The 17,318-nt window shown below is 36.8% G+C and overlaps 1 protein-coding gene across 4 annotated transcripts in view; it reads left to right on the top strand.

Annotated features, from left to right (window-relative positions):
* EPB41L2 (erythrocyte membrane protein band 4.1-like 2) overlaps positions 1-17,318 on the top strand; it is a 131,536-nt gene that overhangs the window by 28,795 nt on the left and 85,423 nt on the right. The window contains exon 1 of one of the 4 annotated variants that reach the window (XM_009319042.1): positions 10,860-11,023. The exons of the other annotated variants lie outside the window; for them this stretch is intronic. The gene's annotated coding sequence lies outside the window, so the exon portion shown is untranslated. Of the gene's footprint in view, positions 1-10,859; positions 11,024-17,318 lie in introns of those variants that run through there. 4 annotated transcript variants of the gene reach the window in all.

The following is a 17,318-nucleotide window of genomic DNA, read 5'->3' as shown; positions in this document are numbered from 1 at the left end:
AATACGAGTTCACGTGCTGATGTGCGTGTTCAGAATCTTCTGTCTGAAGCTGTATGTCGTTTAGTTTGGGAACTAAATGCTTGTTGTTAAGTATTGACATGAATATAGATATTTCAGCACAAAACTTAAATTCAGAAAAGTGGTAGCTCAAACTCCTGTTGGATACATCTGTACTAATAAGCCAACCCATGTCAAGCTTCTACCAAGCCTGGTAGAATCTATAAATACCCCATCTTCTTACCCTTCAAAATAGGGTGACAGGCTGTTAGTGCAGTGCCAGAGCTGTAAAGGACCAATGGAATTAACTGACAGGTGTGCAAGAGACTGGGGAGTAGGAGTAGGGAAAAGACCTTGCTGCTTTGTATACTGTAAGTGGCCGTACATTAAAACACTACTAGCACTTCCAGCATTGACAATTTTTAAAAGCATGCTGAAAAGCGGAGAGAAGAAAACTAATTTTAAAGCTCTTACATAATAGTTTTTAAGGATTTTGACCTGTTGAGTTTATCAAAACTAATTTACCAACAAGAGGTTGAGGTGAGATGATGTAATATAGAAGTATGTTAACAAGGGAAAAATAGCGAGGACCTATGGGCTGCCTAATTCTGGAAAAGGAATGTTGTCTTCAGAGTCTGGTTAGAAGCTGGGCCTGACACACTTAAATTAAAAAGCCAGTCACTATTTTTTTTTATCAAGCATGATTAATTTTGAAATCAGATAAGGATAGCAAAGCATTTTGTGCACACCAAGTCTCTAATCAAACTGGGTATCTTTGCAAAATTTTTCTCACTGATATAGTTTGTGTTCTATGCTGTGATTTGAAAACAAATTTCAACTTCATTCTAAATAGTATGATGCATTAATCACAAATAAAAAATAATTATAATCACTTAACATAAGTGAAGTTAAGAATAAAAATGAGTATATATTAAGGTAAATAATAACTTGAATGCATGGGTAATTGTTTAATTATCACAACAGCCATGCCAAATGTAGTATTAGCCTTGCATTCTGCTGAAATAAATCCATTTTAACAACTACTGAACAAAAAGAAATGGATGTTTCTTGAGCAAAATCATTAAAACTTCTATGTGCAGGCATATGCACACAGTTTGATAGAGCATTACTGCCAACCAATTGAAATCAGGGGATGTGTTCTTTTAAGATAGTTTTATCTTCTAATTAGTACAATTAGTGTGTGTTTAGTCAATCCTGAGAAACAATGCCCTTCCACAGGCTGTACTGACCTTAGAGAAAAACAAGTTTTTCATCCCCTTATTGATGTACTTGATCAATGAATACTGGCTACAGGACAACTGATTTAAAAGTAGGATGTGTAATATATTGGGATACTTATTCTAGTTAAGAAATACCACAATAAATTATGTTTCAGTCCATGAAGTAGTCAGTTCTAGCTCTATTTAGAACATAACTAAAAGTTGGCATCTAACCTTGAGGTTTTTGTTGCTTTGCCATACATAGAACTTTATGGTTCCTGGTTATCCTTTTCAGACACCCCCCCCCCACTTTATTCCTGAAAGATTAGACTGAATACTTTAGAAGGGCTTCACAGATGTCTCAAATGACAACTTTGAACATTTTTAGAAAGTGGCTTTACAGAATCTTATGGTCACTTCATTAATGAACTTGGAGACTTTAATGTTTTAAAACCAGCTGTCAGATCTGTTTGAACACCTGTGACTAAAGCAACCTAAAAGAATCTTAAAAACACGGTGATACAAACAGAACTATTTCTTTACGAAATTACCTTTTTTTTTCCTAAACAGCTTTTTTCCCATCAACTTAATTTTTAAATGTTAAGGGCCTTTCTTGGATCACTCTCAACAAAGTGCTCAGAACTAGAAGAAGAAAAACTTGCTCCAACACAGCTTCTTAAAATTTGTTTGCATTCCTCTTATTCTTGCTGTGTTTCCTGAAGGGATTAAACACTAAGTAGAAGAAATATTGCACAGCTTCCAAGAGACTTCAGTATTCTTTCTTTTTCCACAGGCCTGTAATGCTAGGAATTAGTGAAAAGACAAATGGCATCTCTCTCTCTTATGGTTTTTCTTTTGATAATTGATTTTTGTTCCTGCTGGGTTTGTTTTCATTTAGTAAAGGATATACTAAGATTTAGTTAGAGCCAATTCTTAAGATAGTGTCATGGTCAAAACTGAGAAGAAAAAGAATGTGATATTTCTACCACCTCTGCATGAGGTCTGCAAACAGTAAAACCTGCTCTGAGTTGAGTAATGCAGAATATATATTTTTCCTGTAACTTTTATATTCATTCTTTGAATTGGAAAATTTACTCCTTAAATAAATGCAGTCCTTGATTTAGAGCAAAGATGAGGGATATTCTTTGTCTGGTGGGCATGAGCAGATTGTAGCTCTCCACGTATCTTAACTTGTAGACAGATTAACATAGCCTGTGCAGCACAGCGTGCTGCTTAAACCCTGGCTCAGATTGAGCAGTCATAAAATGGATTGGTGACTTAGGCTATTCATCCCAGCCGTGACAGTTTAAAGGAGGTCACTGACAACGTCAACAGAGCATACAATCCTTTTCTTCTAGATAGGCTTTGCCTTGGGTTTTTTGTCAGGCAGATTCTTTCAGAAGTATTAAGGCTTTCCAATTTCATCTCCATTAATCAGGGGCTGTTCTGGAAGAGATTCCCTGTGAAAGGAGCTCTAGTGTTGGTTTTTGATGCCCGTAATCCCTTCAGTTAGGGAATGCAGAGGTCTTCATAGACTGGATCAAGAACATAATCAATCCATGTTTTTCAGAACAAGATACTTTGAGAGATTAAAGCAGAAAAATCTAGTGATTTATACCATTCTCAGATTTGATCCTCTCTTTGTTTTAAGAGGATTTCTGTCATTTCCCCAATTATTGGGGATGTTGAGAACACTAACTGGAACGTATGTTGTGATGCACAGAAAGGGAAGAACTGAATTCCCTTTGTTTCAGCCTCACAGGACATCTTTGTGATATATTGGCTATACTGATTTCCAGTTGCTTTGGGCAGAAACAAATCCCCAATACCAGGTAGTAGTATAGTTCTGATTAAAAAAAACTAGCTTTAGAAATGCATTCTCTATTTCTGAAGCTGTTTCATTCATATTAAATATTTGCCTGTGGCATAATTTGTGATTAGTTGAACAGCTTTTAAGTAATACGTTTGAATTTTGTTTTGGTTTTGATCAGTTAGCAAATAAAGGCATTCGCATAATTTTGTGAACAGCTTACTTTGCTTGTTCTCATATGGATATGATTTGAAAGAAAAATCCAGCTTGCATATTGAATCACTTATGTTCTTCTTGTTCAGGTGAGCTGCTAAACTGTCTGGATGTAAGCCAGGCTTTTGACACAGTTTGGCACCCTGGCTTTCTAGCAATGGTGGTGGAATTAAGAGTGGAAGGCATAGGACTTAATTGATAATCAGGAAGATTCTAAAAAAAGTAAATAAGATTACGTGAAGGTACAAGAGGGGAGGGAGAAGAAAAGAGGATGAAAGAGATGTTTATACATGAAACTAAAATGAAGTGAGAAGGGTGTCTGTGGGTTGCAAATAGTGAAGCCCACACATCGCAGCTTAAAACAGCCTTGTTGCTATGCCTTGGGAATTTTAGGGAATCTGTTTCCCATTACAGGATTATAGAACATTATGCTCCAACATAATTCTTTTTTCACCATTTCCATCTAAATGTCTCTTTATTGTATGGCTATATATATATTTAAAAGGCTTATCTATGCATCTTAGCATGAGGTAACACAAGCTGGTAATACATTTTAAGAATTATATAAATAACTTCTCAACTCTTGAAATCTTTTTGGATAGCTTAAGATACTTTACATTTTATGTGAAGTATGGTACAATATTTTGGTTCATATCACCTTTGTGGGATGAAAAATTATTTTGTCTTTTCAACAATTTGAAAGTCTTATTTGGAAGTCACACCAAGCATGCTATATTACTTACCTGTATAACTTTAAAGCTACATTTTTCTGTTTCCCTTTTCCAGTAAGCTTACTTTAATCTTTACAATTTTTATCTCAAGTGTTGCAGTATATTTTGTAGATATGTGCAGTGTAAAATTCATTCTCCTTTGTTAAAGACTACAATGAAACATTGTTTTAATTGGCATAAGCAATGTATGAGAAATGCCGCAATTTTTCTTTGCGGAAGAAAGATTGCATATTCATTTTGCTTCAGGTATTGAATTTTCTGTATAAATGTGGTCATGGTGGTTAATGAAGTTGCAGGGAATCACTTGATGACGGCACTACCTCATAAAAGCAATCTGCCAACACAAAATTTTTTCTTCACCTGATGTGGATGAGAATTTGGTTCATTTGTGCGTAACTGGTGAATTCTAATTCTGTTGAATGGGAATGTATAGTTAGTGGTGTCTGTCTCCTCCAGACTTGGATTTGATCTCGGATTTTTAGTGATGTCATATAAGCATGAATTAGCTTGGATTGTTCAACAGGAAAATGTTACATCACTTGACAAGAACAAACTTTTAGCCTGTATAATAGTTATTTTGGTGAAAATTGAGCTGGGAATACTTCTGTTCCAGGTTATAATTTTAAAAGCGAAAAAGCTCATTTCAGAACCTTTTGTAGTTTTCGTAACTCCCACGTAACCCAGTACTGACACTCCATACATCTAATACAATTTTTGTACATCCTAGAGGATGTAATAATGTTAGACTTGTCTCCACTTTCTCTTTTCTATATGAAGTTTGGAAGTATTGCTATTGTCTAAGCAAAACTAAACTTCTGTGGACCATCACCCTTATATTTTTGGAGAGAAGTGACCTCTGGGTTTCAACTGAAAATAAATGAAAGACTATGATGTTGTTTCCTTCTTGGAATATCTAGAACTACTTGATGACGGTATGTAAGAGAGGAGGCCTTGAGACTTATTTTTGTTTTGATTCTACTACTGTCTTAGTGAGTGTGTCTTGTGTGTCACTTTCTCCTCATAGCACGCAAGTTTCTCTGTCTGTAAAATTATTTTTTGCCAAAATCAGAAATATTTTTATGGATTAGTCAATTTTATAACTACCACAAAACACTTAGCTCATGTCTTCAGATAGATATTTTAGACAGGTGTTTGAGCTCTTCAACAAAAAGTAAATGGGGTATAATTCATGATTGTTGTGGTTTAACCTCAGCTGGCAACTGAGCACCACACAGCTGCTCGCTCGCTCCCCTTGTGTGTCATCCCTGCCCCCCAGTGGGATGGGGGAGAGAATCAGAAAAGTAAAAATGAGAAAACTTGTGGGTTGAGAATAAAGACAGTTTAATAATTGAAATAAAATAAAATACTACTACTAATAGTAATAAGAATAAGAAGAATATACAAAGCAAGTGATGCACAATGCAATTGCTCACCACCTACCAACCAATGCCCAGCCAGTCCCCGAGCAGCGGCCCCCCCCGGCCAGCTTTCCCCCCAGTTTACGTACTGAGCATGACGTCACATGGTATGGAATGTCCCTTTGGCCAGTTTGGGTCAGCTGTCCTGGCTGGGCCCCCTCCCAGCTCTTGTGCACCTCCAGCCTTCTCAGTCGGTAGAGCATGGGAAGTTGGAAAGTCCTTGACTAGTGTAAGCATTACCTAGCAACAACTAAAAACATCGATGTGTTATCAACATTGTTCTCATCCTAAATCCAAAACACAGCACTGTACCAGCTACTAGGAAGGAAATTAACTCTATCCCAGCCAAAACCAGGACAATGATGTGTTTTTAAAACCAGAAAGAAGCTTACTATGTAGGAACTGGTGAGCCAAAGATGTAGTTAAATTGTTGAAATATTGTGCCTCAAATCTTGGTATTGAATGGAACCGAAACACTTATGGACCTGCAGATATGCCTGAAAAACAAAAGCAAACTAATCAGAATTCTGTCACTTTAGGGATTTGGGGATACAGTAACCCAGTTTTTCCAGGAAGTCTAATGTTTCACTTAATCCATTAGACAATCTAAAGCAAGCATTTGCTGCTTAAAAATAAATACATAAATAATTACAAGTGCAAAGGAGGGAACACTGTTTAAATCTTAAAACAGAAGAACAGATCTTGAAACTTGTCATGAAATTAATGTACGAAAATGAAGAAGCTACTGGAAAAGTCTTAAAAATATTGGCTCTTGTGAGGCATTTGATTGCATAGGGAAGAGACTTTAGGCTCTTGAAAAGAAATTTTTCTGTGGAAACAGTATGTCATAAGGGCAGTGGGTTGAAGGGTTTTGCTTTTCCCTGTCCTATAGGTGTGCATTTGCCCTTTCTTGCACAAATTCTTTTGTGGTTAAACAACTTTACTAGGCAGGATTTTATATGTGAGGGTGAAATGATAGTTGCTGGATCTTCTGTGGCCTAGCACTTGAAGGACCAACACTTGGAGATCTTGTGTTCTACTCAGTAGCCTCTACAATGTGACTTAGCCCATACTGGGATTCTGGTGTCTTCCCACCCTGCCCCCGTCTCTGACCTCACTGCAATTTTTTGGCTATTATACAAATCATGACCTTTTTTCCTGTTTTGTCTTCAGTGTCTGTTTCCTGTTTTCTCCTTCCCTCCCCCACTCCATTTTTTTTACTCCTGACTTTCTCTCCAGTGGTGTCTTCACTTTCTTTAACTGTTAGCTTTTTTTTCCCAAGTTTTTTGTTCATAATAAAAGGAAGAGAGAATTGAGAATCCTTCCCTTTTACTGTGTTTCTGTATCCACACTTGTTACTGAATTAATTGAACGTTAATTTGCATGTTGTTTATACTGTTTCCCAAAACTCAGGTCTATCGTATGGATGTATTTCTCCCATCCTAACACAGAGACACAGATATACACGTTTTCTAAGTGCCAGAAGTTTTCAGTCCTTTATTTGTTGAGGATCATATGTTTAGGCAGACTTCTTAGAGTAGCAAATCCCAGACTTTATCTGGACCAGAGCTCTAGTTCTTGGTCTCTGACATCTCACTTTGGGAACTATTGTTTAAGTGATCTTGATTTCTGAGAGAACACAATGTAACTTTAAATAAGAGTCTGAGTCTCTTTTTGTTAGTCTATGCTTCCTATGGCTTCCACACAGGAATATCCTTTTCCGAAAAAAGAACAGTTGTTAACCAGTATACTATGGTCAAGAAAAACTTGAAATGAGTTTGGTCTGTTAAATACTTACACAAATTTTCCCTTTCTCATATTTCAAAGTACTTCAGAGGTGAATCCAGAGCTAAGGAAAATTAGATAGGATGGGGGAAATCCATGACCGTGAGCTCAAACATGGTCTTGGATCTAAGTTTAAATGCAAGAGAAGCATACCCATAGAGAACAGCAGTACACTTGAGGGTAAATATGCTTTCAAGCATTTGTTCAGTCAGCATCTAAACTGATGAGCCCAGAAGGAGGCAAAAAAAACCCCAAGCCCATGCAGATTGCAAGTTTCATTCAAACACATACGTCTTTTTGGTGTGGAGTTCATAATGTTGTGCTGTATGTGTTTGTGTAATAAAACTGTTAGATGATAAATTGCTGTCAACTTGGATTTGTGTTTGCCTAGGACTGTTTCAAAGCTTTGAAATGTCTCTGGATATGTAGAATGAGAACTGAAAATGTGGCTCAAGAAGGCAGAATAAAGCTTCTACCTAATTTGGCCTGAAAACTTACTGTAATAACACACCATCCCCATTTGTACGTGGTCATTAAAAGGCTTTTCTGCAATGGGTGAGGCTGCTTTGGTAAACTGCAGTTTGTGATGTATATTTATATGGGAATGTCATTGCAGTCGTGGTTTGGCAAATCACCGTCTCTTTTTCCTTGTCTACAGGACAGTTCTAAATACTCCTCCCCACCCTGTTCTTCATGTTCACAAATGAATTCTTTTAAATCTTTCTTATCTGTCATCATTCCCTAACTCTCCAAAGAAAACTTTGTTTAAATGGTTACTCCCTTGAGACTTTCATGCATATCCTGTTATCTGTTTTATATTACAATCTTTCATGCTGGGAATGTCCTTCCAAAAAGCACAAAACAGCTAAAGCACTTAGATGACTAACAAACGTATTAAGTGCTGAAGCCCAGGCACAAAACCAGCATTATTAGCATAAAATTCTCTTTTGCTCCCTTCCCCCCACCCCCCCTTAGTATTAGACTTGTTTCTGATCTTTAGGGCATCATTTCACTTTGTCTAGCCCAGAGATGTTGCTGTGATCAAAATGTTGTTAGTGGTAAAGCCATTGCCGCAAAAAGTGGGAAACTTTCAGGAAGTTGCTGATATTTTCACTCCTCTAATCAAATACCAGCATTCAGAAGAGCCTATGGGAGCGATGAAGTTTCGGCTGCCAATTTTATTTTCTCAGCTAAGAGGCATCTCTCCTTCACTGCTTTTTGTTGCTTGGGTCTGGCAGTGTTATGCTCCCACAGGAGCAGTAGATGCATACTTTCCTGAAGAGCAGTATTATCTATAGTTTCAATACTCTGTTATGTATTTGAGTAAACATAAATATGTAGGAAAATGTTTGCAGTGTCCTGCATTACATATATCATTTTAAATGCATTATAATTATTCGGGGGGTGGAAAAAACACTGAGTAAACTGATTCTGCTCTTACAAGGGAATACTTCTGTTCCAGTAGCACATGCAAGACTCAGCCAGCTTGTGCTAGCTGCAAACATAAAAATTAAAATGCCAACACAAGACATCTTGACTGGCTAACCTCTGAAGTTTGGGGAATGTGGGATAGCTGGCAGGGAATATGGGACAGCATTTATTCATTGCAACAGCAGTTGTGAATTATGTTTTTAACTATTCTATTTTTCATTTGTTTATTTTTCATAAAATATACTATACAACTAATAGCCTGGATTTGTTTACTTGCATGTGTGTTAAGATTTTTGCAGGTCCTTCAACAGTTGATTCACATACTGGTAGCAACGAACCCAGCAAAGAGACAGCTGCAACTTACCTGCAGAAATCCAGAAATACTTCACCATATAGCTTGAAACTTTGCACTTATTTGGAATTTGGATTAAGCTTGTTTAAGATTAATTGCCAGGGATGCCATTTAACCAAGTATTTGAAACTGACTTCATTATCGGTAGGAAGTGATGGGCAGTATCGATTTTTGTATTTCAACTTGCATTCTGATTCAGGAAAATTGACATTAAGAAAAATAATCAGTAGTAGGAGAAGATTCTACACCTGTCACCTGTATAAAATAATTTATAATTTTAATGTCACTTTTTCCAGGTTTTTATTTCCCTCAGTAATGTGTAACCATCAACCAGTATTGTTAAACTGGCTTGCCAAAGAGAACTGTTCTCTCTATAGTGCTTGTATTTGACAATAGCAAAAATGATGAAATGCACTTTAAAGTCGAAATACTGAACTGATGTTGCTGCCAAAAAAGGCACTTCTGTGGCTATGTTTACACCCTGAAGCTTTGTAAACATCACTTGTCTATTGAACTCTCTTCTTGTACATGACAGAGCAAACTGTCTTAATGCATTTGTCAGCTGGTTTTTGGCCGTTGTTCCTATGTTGGATTAGCTGAAATAAAAAGCCAACAGGCATTTTGCATGTGATCTCAGTAGTGTCTGCATCTGTGTGACATTCAGCCTCAACATACTGGTGAAATAAAATTAATGGTTATATCTGTTTATGAAAATTACTTACAAATGTGTTCTGCTTGTAGGGGTCTGTGACTAGTGTTCTACCAAAAGCACAGATTAGTCGCTTCTCATTTCTTTTTCCTGACCTTGAATCCTGGTATTGCGGTTATTTCCCTCTTTTGCATGCTGTTGTACATTTCCTAAACGTGTGAGATGGTAATAATTCTCTATATGACTTCCACTGAAGAGGAAATGGGTACTTGTCAAAACAATGATGTGCATCTGGACTTCCAGCATCCAGGAGCTTTATTACACTGGGGCCTCTCAGTTTGCAGTAAAAAAAATTCCTGGGTACTAGTACGTTATTTTTCAACCTGAGTTGGAAAATTCTTTGATTAACCATGTTATTGTAAGTGCCTTGGAAGCATACTTTATGCAAGAGTAAACTTAATGTTGTAAGCATAAAAAGAAACTGGTTTTAATGTTGCCAATACATTATAAATGGAAAGAATGAAAGTTGGAAATAAAAAAATTGTTGTGGCATCTAAAAATCAATCACCTTCATATCAGAACAAGCTAAATAATTTACAGAACCCAAATAGATTCTGCTCACACACACACACACACACACACACACACACCATTTCTTTAAGAATTGGAAAAAACGAAAAGTTTGCCTGTGCTTCAGTGGAATTGCGGCGCTGTTACGGAAACAGCCATGCGGTGAGATGGGATGGTGTGGAAGGAAGGGAATGGAGATTGGAGGGACAACATTGCTCAGAACAAATGATGGCTTACTGCTGTTTTTAATCTCTAAAATTGTGGCTATCATGAGGGTTTAATGTGAACAGTCAAAACCTACTGTAAACTTGCAACGTTGATTTTAAAGATAGGGCAGAGATTTTTCTCAAACTGTTGTTAGTTTGTTGGACAGATAACAGGAAAACAGAGCTGTCTCTTGACCCATGTCCATTTTCTGGCTGCTGGAATGAATTTGGAACTAAATCCTGGCTTTCCACTGAGCATGCCCTTCTCTAGCAGTGTCAGGGCTTGGGTGGGGTCAATCTTCAATACAGCTTTTCAAAAAGACTGTTGGATTCTCATCAGCTTATAACATTTTTTCAGTGCTGGGGAACAGCACAAAACTAGCTTGATAAACAGATTATATATGTGTATATGTACTCTGGCAAAGAGAGATTTCTTGATTTGAATTAAGTTGCTCTTTGAGATTTTTTTTTGCCTTGATCAGAGTATTTGTAGATTGAAAATACAGAAGGAACAGATTCCTGTTATCTCTGGATATGGTATAGATAGCACTGAGTGCTGCAAGATGTATATTTGCTTGAATGTAATCTCAAAGAAATTTTGATGTGGGCATCGCAACTTGGCTACGTGTAGCACTTGAAAGGTATTTATGTTCTGATTTTGTTGAAAGTTTTGGGGTTGGGTTTTTTGTGATGAGCTTTAACATGTATGTGGGTGCTGTTACACAGATGATGCGGTTAATGCATTTCATTTAGTTTGGGAAACAGTACTTTCTAATATTATTTTCTATGTTTTATTATACATTTTTAGGCTGCTACCTAGTGTCAGGAGACAAATGTTAACAAAATAGTGTTCTAGAGACTTGGTGATATTTCAATATTTATATTAGGACAAAAATGTTTTCCTAGTAATGCAGGCAGGCTACTGTATTTGGGAGGGAAGCATTGTACGCTTGCAAATATTCAGCTGTATGATGGCATGGAAGTAAACGTGAAGGCTAACAAAATACCTGCTATTTTGAATAGTGACCTCACTATCTAGGTAAAAGGATGCTTATGAGTATAGTTGCCATTAACTCCGGGGCTGCTAGCCACCATGACGTGCCTGGAATTCTCTGGAAATTGCTTTGATAGACATAGGATCCTTTGGGAAGACACCATTTTGTGCCATTTCTGCTCTTGGAGATAAGCTTAGACGCTATGTGAATATGTGTATATACTTAGACACACACATGTTCATGTACACATGTAACTTTAATTTTTATTGTCATGGAGTAGTTAATCCACTGTCTGGCTCTGAAGTTTATATTTATAAAATTATGTTATGTTAATACTTCTATGAAAACATTCAATTACTTGTCATAATTTGGGAATTACACTTGAAACTGGAATATTGTTGCTGTTTAAAGTTTGACCTTTGAAATGTGCTACTGATTTTTAGAATTATTATGGCACCATCTGCTGACCAATGTACAGACTGGTAATGACAGTTTGCTCACCTGGTTCCCTCCTTGCAAATGAGCTTCCAGTTTAGGAAGCAGTTGGGGCAGAATTATAAGGAGAAAGGGTGATTTTTAGTTGGCTTATGTTTGGGATAAGTATTTTTAGCAGGAGAGATTATTACAATGGCAAAAGTCTGAATCACAACACAGCTTTAGTTGTCTAGGCACCTGGATTATTGCCTAAGGCTCTTCCATGAACTGTCAAGCTTTAAAAGAAATAATTTGGGGTTTTTTTTGGCTATATGTGGCATAGGATTGTTCTTGGTATTGTGTTTATCAATGCGTACCTTCTAAGTCTACACAGAAGAGCTGTGACAGCATGATATCAGTTCAGGCCCCTGCTCCGGTGGTCTTGTCACAGCGTGGGAAACCGATGGACTCTGACAGGCTTCTGCCCTGTGGCTACTGTTGAGACTCACAAAAAAGCAGAGTCTGCAGTCTGTCTCTTCAGCCTCTGTTGTTAACCTTGACTTCTGTGCACAGTGATCATCGGGGAAGGAGCAAACCAAAACAGTCCTTGTCACATTCAGTGTGTACATACTTAGTTTTGGGTTCAATTGCTAGAGATCATCTTAATGGTTTGAAAATAGCTGATTAGATTTCATACACACAAAACAAGTTTTCCTGTGGGTTCTCTGTTGTAACTTTTAAAAAGTTTGCTAAACTGTTGATATTAGACCTTAGCCTCATCTGTTTTTTTCAGGAATGTGCTTAAAAATGAACTTAATCCAAATTATTAGATTCAATAGTCAAAGTATGTCTGTTTGTATGTATATGCAGTCCTGTGTATGTTTAAATACAGAGAAGGATGCAAGTTCCTATGGGAGAACTGGGGCTTTTTTTATTTGACGTTTGACTGCAGATCAGTATTATATTGGAAGCCATACAATGTAAAGGTTGTGGATTGATGTAACTAAGTCAATTTTAGGGATGTTTTTGCTTCTTCAAGGACCTCAAAGTTGAAAACTGTATTCTTTAGTTGTTAACTTATTCCTTTATGTTCAGAGAGCTCTGTCTTTGCAATTGTAGTAACCCACCTAAATAATGACTAAAAGGTGAAAATGGATTTACTTTTTGCTTTGTCAGCTAATAGAATGCGTGCAGGTTATATTGGCACTTTCAGCAAAATGATGCAGCACAGTGGTGTGCTGCACAGAACCATGTGATGCCATAAGTTTTCTTGTTTACATACTGATGATAAAAATACAAGTTTTAAATTTTAACAGGAATGTAAAAGAAAGTTTTTTTTTTTTTCGTCAGTACATTCAGCCTGATTTGGAGTATAAATTATTGTACTCTACAGAAAATAATTGATTTATGCTTTTGAAAAATCTTCTGGGGGTAGTACCAGGTTCCTCAGGTATTACGTAGTGGTTAAACCAGACCCTTTTACACTCTGTAAAATTTAATGACTCTTCCAGCTAGGACTTTACTTCTTCATGGCTTTTATGTCAACAAATTTTATGTATTGAAACCAGCAAGTATATTGTTCGTAAATGACCTGTCCTAACCAACTCTGAAATGCCGAGTAGTCTTCTGTGCTTCAAATCAATAATATGACAAGAAATAAAACACATTCTTTGAAACAAAACAAAAAAAACCTCCCAAATAAGTAGTTGAAATACACATGACCTTGTTTCAGGTTTTCATGTATATTTTTCAGGTGTTCTTTGCTCTCTTTTTGTTCTTTTATGTATACCCCATCTGAGCTTTAATACTTGGAAATGCAAATGTGTAATTAGTTAATTTTTATGAAGATAATGATTTTTAAAAGGAATTATTAATAATATGGTGATCCAGAAAATTGCACGACTTGCACAGACACCCATGTTGGCTTTTAGTGCACTGAGTTGTAATTTATTTCAATAGAAGTAGAATGAATTTTTTTCTTCTTCAACATGATGGTTTCTTTGCGAATCCTAGTAGACTGGTGGAGACATAACTATCAAAGCGATTTTGATTTCTTGAGTTTGCTATGAATTTCAGTGACAAACTGAAAAAGATAAAACAAGTTTAGGACTGCCTTTTCCTACTTTTATATCTCAGAAAATAAGTAAAATGAGATCCAGAAATATATGGAAAAAGGCTTTGGATTTGTTAATCCGTGCTGATGAATAAGAAATACCATAACGGAAACAGTGAATCAAGATGCAGATTATCAACTGTAGTGAAAAGAAGCTTTCTATGGTTTTAGTTCAATGTTGTCTGTAACTTTTCAGGATACTCAATTGTCATCTTTGAGCCACTCCTTTTTCTTTTTTTTTTTAAATACCGTGTTATATTCTATATGTCTTCTGCTTCTGGTTTATCTATGGTGGCAGGAATCCTTCTGGTCAGACAACTACGTTTCAAGAATTTATACTAGGAACTGGTAGAAAGGTATCAACCAACTGACAAACTTGTACATTTGAGAGGAAAGAGAATGGTAAGGAAAGAATATAGTGTTCTGCCCTGCTTTCGGGTGTGAACTCTGGCCAGCATTAGTTTCTCCTCAGAGAACAAAAAGGGAGAGAGGAAGGGATGAAGGAAGAGGGGAGAGAGTAGCTGTTGTCTTCAATTGCTTCCTGGCCAGCACCCTTGCTTGGGGAAGTTGGTAGAGTTACGATTAGGACAGGACATCTGCCCCTCATAGAAGTGGGACCTGTTTTAACAACCTTAATTCCTCTTCAGAAATTGCGAGGTTGTTTCCAATGCTTTTTGCCCTACCACTCCCACCTTGGTCCTTGCAGTTTGGGTAGATATTCAATCTGCATGAGCCAAGTTTTCAGGAGGATTTTAAAAGATACGGATGTTATCACAAGTAGTTTAATGTGCATGGGTTTAAGGCCAATTGCAAAAACTGCAAAGATTTTTTTTTTCTTTTTGCTGAGACCCTGGTAATCCTTCCATTTGAGCATCTCCCTAAGGTTCCTTCTCTGTTGTCCACTCTTGCAGCAAGATTCTTACACTCATTCTCCTTTCAAAATGAAATATGGATTTAATGTTACCTTGCAATACAGAAGAGGTGAGATAAGGAGAACCCTATCCTGCTGCAGCTTTTACTGAGCTTAAAAAAAAATTAAAGGGGCAGAAATACTTAGTGTGCTTATGCTGTGTCGTAAGAGCAAATGAGAGTTTACAATGCTTCCTTGGAGACAGGAGGGGAAGAAAAGATGCAGCTGAAGTTTAGAACTGTACACTTTAAACCTAATTTGGTTTATGTCTTCCCAATCTCACTTTTGAGACAAATGCTGTCTGCTTCTTATTTCCATTTTCTTTCTGACACATTGTTGGCTGTTAAGACACAGGGCTGGATGGGATCTTGCAAGGTCTTCCGTCTCAGATCAGGAAGAAGCCATTTCCAGATAACCTGGTTCCTTGATCTGCCTGACTGTAGTGAAGGTAACATCAGAGACTTTACAACCTGCAACAGTAGACTCTGACTGTAGAATTCCAGTGTTTTGTCCCCCACTACCTCTGTTTTTCCTGTGAACTACAAAACTGGAGGATCTGACAGAGCATTGAAATAGTGAGTACGAGGGAAGGGAGTGCAGGGAAGGGCAGGTAGACCTGATTTTCTCTTTCTCAAGGGATGCCTAATTCTTGTGCCACAATGAAACTCTAGAAAAAAGAAACATATCAGGCTAGAGAAAGTAGATATTTTGGGAAGACTATCCCTTACACTCTTGGTCAGTGCCCTTGTTCAGTAAATTCATCCATCTCTAACTCACTCAGTGACTGCTGAGAGTATAAAGAAATCTACAGGGTTAGCAGAGAGGTGTGTTTTGTTTTGTAGGTTTTTCCTCCCTCTTTTTTTTTGTTTCCCTGGAAGTGCACTGAAGTTACAAGCTTATGGGAAATTGAGCTCATGAAAGAAATCACCTCCTGCTGTGGGCATCAAATGAAGGCATTAAATGAACGTGGACAGACCTATTCAGACAGGGCCTGTAACAAGTTTCCCTTGCTTCTGCAGTATAAAGCCAAGTTCTCCTTTTAAATATAACTTTGGTTATGAAAAACCTGGACACTTGGAGATGCAGAACCTTTCAAGTTTCACACTGAGTGAGTTTGTACCACCCACTGCTATCCTGTCTAAATTTAATCAGTGAAGATGCATAACTTGGTATCCTCAGTTCCTTTTATTGTTAGAACAATATCATAGGAACATGTTTACAGGGTGATTTATTTGCTCAGTTCTAAGGAATTTTGTGGTCATGCCTCCTATTTGACTGTAAAAGCAAAATATGATCTTAATTTCGAGAATGGTATATAATTTTTGTTTGTGAGTACATGCATTTCATGCATTTCTTCGTATTTTGAAAAGTGAAAAACGCATGCAGGAAATATAGTGATTTTCCTTTTCCTGTAGCTGCTTTGAAGATGTGTTTATCAAGTTCTCTAGAATTTTTTAGCTACTTTCTGAGAAGAAATTGATTCCTTCTTAGAGATGCATGAGAAGAAATCACCACCATCTCTGTTAATAATGAAACCTCCATTTTCATTTCATTAAGCACAATGGATCACTATTCTCTGATCAGCAGAAGATTGTGGATTTTTCTCTTGGGGAAAGTTGGTTTTGGTTTTCTATGTATTGTAAAAGTTTATTATCAAAATGAACATTATTATTATTACTGTTAAGATTGATACCTACCATTAGGAAAGAACAGCAGTAATTCTGTGTAAGATATAAAGGTGATAGCAAAATGTAATTTGACTAGTAGTAGCTTTAAAACTAGTATACTAGTATGTGGCTTGAAATAGCAAATTCTTTAATCTCAACAGCTAGTCAAATGGAAACCTGCCTTTCAGAGGCCTATTACCTCTGAGATAAATATTACTTACATAAATATTAATACTCTATCACAACAAACTTTATTAACAGCATTAAAACTTGAAGTGAAAAACTTCACTTTTTATAAAAAGTGAAGGAAATAGCTACATAATTGCACTATTTAATCTTGAAATGTATTCAGAAGTCTCTAGTATAGCAGTAAGGATACTAACTTTTCTTTTAATTTCTTCATTGGTGAATGTTTTGGTTTAGATAGTGAAGTTTAAAGTAACGAACAAAGAAACACCCATAACATGTAGTTACTTTTGCTCTCAAAATGCTTGCTTAGTATGAATTTGCCTTTACATAGTTCAAGGCTCCTATGTCTAAGCTTCTTACAAAGGTAACTGTCAAGCTTGTTTCCTTTGGCCCAATATTGTCCATCTCTTTTGTCAGAGGGCTTCTCTTTTGTATGTTTGGGCATTTATTAGTTTCCTTTTTTTTTCTTTTTGTCCTTGGGAATGGCTTAGTTTAACTTAATTTCTGATTACTTATGAATGTGCTTTGGAAACCTAGAGACAATGTGTTGCTGCCGCCTTGTGATCTAAACTGGTTTCCAGTTGGCTTCAAGTGCAGTTTGAAGTGTTGTGCAAGTTAACTGCATAGAACCTTCTCCTTAACTCTTTC

Source organism: Pygoscelis adeliae, unplaced genomic scaffold (genome assembly GCF_000699105.1).
Source record: "Pygoscelis adeliae isolate BGI_AS28 unplaced genomic scaffold, ASM69910v1 Scaffold172, whole genome shotgun sequence".
NCBI classification, from domain to species: domain Eukaryota; kingdom Metazoa; phylum Chordata; class Aves; order Sphenisciformes; family Spheniscidae; genus Pygoscelis; species Pygoscelis adeliae.
Note: the sequence above shows the minus strand (reverse complement) of the source record. Positions and strands in the feature narration are given on the sequence as shown.